Below are 5,479 nucleotides of genomic sequence, written 5' to 3'. Positions count from 1 at the left end.
AACACAAAATTTCATCTAGGGCCTCTATAGCCCCCAAGGAGCATGTAGCTCAAGTTTGGAGTGAATTAGGAAAAAAATTAATTTATTTTTTTGGACTTGGTTGGCAGTGCAAATGTTTTTCTGGCATATGCATGCAGTTGTACTAACATAATTTTTCACTTTTGGTTTATAGTATGTCTTGTACCTTGATAAGTTCTCATCGAGGTAAGCCAACAGATCCAAAAGGCAAGAAAGAGTCCAAGACTCAGCCTTGAAAGAATATCTTGGCCAGATGGTGGACGATATCATTATCTTCCACAAGACATGCTCCCCAACTGGCTCAAACATTTTTTTGAAGTTAAAAGCATTAACTAAAGTTGCTGCTTTCACAACACAATGTCTAGCTTGGATAAAGTCGTGCTCCTATGACACTCCAAGTTAATTTTTTTGTATACTGAGAGAAGCAAGGGGATGCACTACAAGCCCTTGTGGTAGTTGGCCACATTACAGGGATACATGACTCTTAGCAATCCAAAGGGAGCTTGTGAGGGAGGCAATTTTTCTCCGAGCTATCAAAGCCCCTCCTTCATCTTCTAGTGAGCCAAGTAGCAAGAGACAAAGAACATAGCCTCTCTTTTGTAATACAATCATGGATTTCATGTACTCTTCATAGTAATAAAAATTGGGTTTCTTTTTTATCTTTGCATCGTTTTCTCATTTGATTTTATCAAATTTTAACTGTTTGATTCTATATCTAATTGTTTAAAAATTAAACTTGATATGGTAGATAGTTTATGGTTGACACAGTAAAATCAATTGCACAAAATTAAAAAACAATAATTTCAATAAACTTACCACAAGACAAAAAATGAACATGATAGAAAATGAACAAAAACACAACACAAGGAGCAAAGAAAAGGTCTTGATATTCATCAAAGTCATCAGATTACTTATTGATGGTTACATAGTTATACGATTTCAAAAGACTGGTATATTTACAAACAACTATCATCTCTAGGAGTATCCCTCCATCTCTGCAAGCGACAAACTAGCCGTATGTCCTTTTTGGTGATGGTGACCCTCTTTCTATATGTAGCTGCTGTCAAGGTATCATCGAACAAATTAACTAGGTAAGCCTCCACAGCCACCTACAAAGCATCCATTGCTTGTGCTGTCCATCGATATGGTAGCTCACAATCTGTTGCCGAGCCCAAAATCTGCGATTGCCCCTCAACCTTAAGTCTTCATGAATTTCTCGTACAACTCTCGCAAATGTTTCCTTAGGAATTAAGTTGTGCACTGTCTTTTGATAGTGCTTGATTTCCCACAAGGCCACAGTACCTAGCCTCCATCTCCATTTACGGTGTCTTGGCTAAGGCTAGGGTTGGGGTTGAGGTTGAGGCTGGGGCTATGGCATGGAGGATTGAGGTTGAGGCTGGGGTTGGGGTTGGGGTTGGGGTTGGGGTTGGGGTTGGGGTTGGGGCTATGGCTAGGACTAAGGTAGGTATAAAGGATCAGGCTTGACTTGGTGAGAAAAGGTTCCGAATTCTGTGTCAAAGTCTTGCGGTGATGGCATAGGCCTGCTCTCTTTTGCAGGCCACACCCTACGTAGGGTTTGCTTTGTGCGAGCCATGAATGAAAAAGAAGATAAACAAGAAATGAACAAAATCAGGAAAACTTTGGTTAATATAGTCATTTTTAGAAAATCAAAAGTTATTTTATCAAAATTTTGAATTTACTCAAAATTTTAAAGTTTTCTGAATTGAATGTATGTGTTCCTATATAGATCTAGGCCTGAGGGACATCCCCAATTTGGGGCTGATATGAGGCCTGTAAGGCCCCCATACCAAAGGCTCGTGTGTGGAGGCTTGGATTTACACCCCAAAAAAATTTGGGATTGATCTAAGGCCTATAAGGCCCCTTGTTGAAGGTTGGTGTGTGGAGGCCTCGATTTGAACCCAAAAAAATTTTGGGGCTGATCTGAGACTTGTAAGGCCCCCCAACCGAAGGCTAGCGTGTGAAGACCCGGATTTGTGTTAAATTTTTAGCATTGTGATGAGCTATGGTGGATCAAATGCAAGAATCAACATAATTAGCAAGTGATTAGATGATGATTAAGACAAGATTAGTGAGCAATTAATCTAATAGCTTAATGTAGGCATGGATACTCAAAAACATCAAATTCTCATTAGGCCAATGCCTCAATTTATAGGTTGTATATCCACAAGATGCCAAGCATCTAATTGATTTCTCCTTGATTTGTGCCACCTCCCCTACATCTAGGGGCACCTTTTCCTAGAATCTTTCCACACCCCTATATTCACTCATGCTACCCTTGATTCTCTCATCATCAGTAGATACCTCTCACCTTTTTACTGCTACCCACTTAATTACAGACTCCGTTTTATAGTCTCTTGCTACTAATAAGGACTTGTTCCAACACACACCCATTCACTTGCATATTTCAACACCTCCCCTCAAGTGAATAACTCTAGCACACTTGGACCCTATACCAAGTTTCCCTCTTACTTGGTAGCCCACGAGGACCAGTGCCTCAAGTCCCTAACTCATAGATCTCGCTGGCTCAAAGGTGGTTTTACTCTATTGGGGCAGGTTACATTGGGTTGTGGGGTTTCTCTCTCTTTCTCTCTCAGAAAAGATGTCCTGACTCCTCTTCCTTAGGAGTCTCCATGAAGTTTGCTGATGTTGATCCTTTCTCATTTGGTTTGCTGTAGCAGTCTCTAGCCATGTATCCTGGCTTCCCACAGTTGTGGCAAGTGAAGATCCTTTCTCCTCCCCTACCTCTTCCTCGTCCTCATCCTCGTGAGAGTCCTCCTCGGGTGTAGAATGCTCTCTCCTCTCCAGTTGTTGGGTTCAACCCTTTCTTCTCTTTGACATTGTTCTCTTGCTCTAGTAGAGATCCTTCTATATCATGCAGCTTCAATTCTGGTACATTCTTCAATTCTGGTACATTCTTTAAGGTTGCCACACTGTTCTCATATTCTCCTTTGTCCACACTCTTCAGAAGCACTGCTAGTGCCTCATCATCCTCTACCTTCTTCCCAATGGTTGCCAGTTGTTGCTTAATGCTTTTGGATTTGTTCAAGTGTGTGGTTAGAGTTTCACTTTCCTTCACATGTCAAGTTTGTAGAATTGCATTAGCAGATTTATCTTTGAATTTTTTGCTTGAGTGCGAAATAATTTGTTAAGTTCATCCCATGCATCTTTAGCCTATTGTATCCCTCAAATGTGCTGAATGATTTCATCATTTAAGCTAAGTGCAGTGAGTTCTAATGCTTTCTTATTCATACTCTTCCACTCATTCTCCCCAATCTCCTCTGGACATTCATCTCTTCCCTCAACTAGCCCCCACAGATTTTTCCTCATGAGCAAATACATGGTCTTTGTTTGCCATGTATGGAAGTGCTCCCCGTTAAATTTAGCTATTTCTTGTGCATTTCTCATGATAATGTGAAGGGGGTCTTACCTCTTGATCCAATTCAAGATTCAAGGGCAGTGTCTACCCTTTTACAACTCCAATCTAGTGTTTAATGATGATTACAACAAGTTTATCAGCATGAATTCTCCAAAAATTACATAAAGCCAAGGGTAACTGATCTATACTGAATGGTTGGAATATCAAATCATCTCCGAATTGCAATCTGAAGTGATAGGAATCTGTATCAGATACCCAATGGTAAATTTGAACCATCAATTTCACGAAAATACAGTGATTAATGTTAATTAATCATTGATTAGTGAAATAATCTCATGTTTTGTGTGCAAAAAATAGAGTGTACGGGGAGGCCAAATCTAGTGCCTTAGAGTTCAAATGAGCTCAAATCCTTTCAAAGGCATCAATAGTAGTTAGTCTAGTAGAGGATCAAGCCAAGAAACAAAAGATTTGACCAAACATTGAATGCTTAATCTCTGTTTTACGAAAGTCACTTTGCAGATTTGATGCAGAGCTTGATGCCACTTCTCCTTGAGGAATTTCTCAAATATGAGATCACCAGCATGTAGAGCACCCTTGAAAACCCCTGGGGCTAAGAGGAATTAGACCAATAGCTTTTGTGTAAGTGTAGATCTACAAATCCCTGCAGAAACTTGGCACCGACGAAATTGCGAATTTCTCCAAATCTGTGCTGCGGTTTGATGAGCTGAGGTGATGGGCTGGAGCAAGGGGATTGTGGCTAGCTATGGCTGAAGGCTTTTGAGCTAATGTTGAGCCTAGAGAGAGAGGGAGCTTCTCCACCAGCTGGGGGTGCAGAGGCTAGTTGAAAATAGACTTAAAAATAGATCAACTCCTAATTATGATTAGTAGAGTAATTAGCATGGTAATTAAGCTCAAAAATCATATGAATCCTAAGCTTGGCTCTGATACCATGTTAAATTTTCCACATTGTGATGAGCTATGGTGGATCAAATGCAAGAATCAACATAATTAGCAAGTGATTAGATGATGATGATTAAGATAAGATTAGTGAGCAATTAATCTAATACTTAATGTAGGCATGGATACTAAAAAACCAGCAAATTCTCATTAGGCCAATACCTCAATTTATAGGTTATACATCCACAAGATGCCAAACATCTAATCCCACTGATTTTTCCTTGATTTGTGCCACCTCCCCTACATCTAGGGGCACCTTTTCCTAGAATCTTTCCACACCCCTATATTCACTCATGCTACCCTTGATTCTCTCATCAGTAGATACCTCTCACCTTTTCACTGCTACCCACTTAATTACAGACTCCCTTTTATAGTCTCTTGCTAAGGGCTTGTTCCAGCACACACCCATTAACTCGCATATTTCAACAATTTGTACATGTTAACCTTCGGTTGGTGGCCTTACAAGCCTCAGATCAGGCCCAAATTTTTTGGGGTGCAAATTCAGGCCTCCACACGATGCTAGCCTTCGGCTGGGGGCCTTACAGGCCTGAGATTAGACCCAATTTTTTTTTGGGGTGCAAATATAGGCCTCCACACGCTAGCCTTCGGCTGGGGGCCTTACATGCCTGAGATTAGACCCAAATTTTTTGGGGTGAAAATCCAGGCCTCCACACGCTAGCCTTCGGCCGGGGCCTTACAAGCCTCGGATCAACCTCAAATGTTTTTGGGTTGTCCCTCAAGCCTAGATCTATGCACACATCAAAGTTCGTAGCATTCTGACAAAGTTGGTCTGTCCACATATTTTGATGCATGTTCCCAGGGCCATACAAATTTTTGACTGTGGAAGCGTGATTTTTACATAAATATATTATAGCGGTTATGTGTGTCATGTTTTGATAATATCCAAAAATTCGTGTCAAATTTTTGGAAAAAAACCAATATCATGATGAAATGTGACAATAATATCGATATTTGCATTGAAATGTTATCTACTCAGCTTAATTGCACTTAAGCTGTTATTCAAATTGTTCATAGGCTCGATACAAAAAATATTTACTATCACACAAAAATCATGTCCGTGAGACAAGTTAAAATTGCCATAATTAA

The sequence above is a fragment of the Cibotium barometz genome, chromosome 53 (assembly GCF_041138505.1).
Source record: "Cibotium barometz isolate CiBa-2024 chromosome 53, ASM4113850v1, whole genome shotgun sequence".
NCBI lineage: Eukaryota > Viridiplantae > Streptophyta > Polypodiopsida > Cyatheales > Cibotiaceae > Cibotium > Cibotium barometz.
This window is presented reverse-complemented; position numbering follows the sequence as displayed.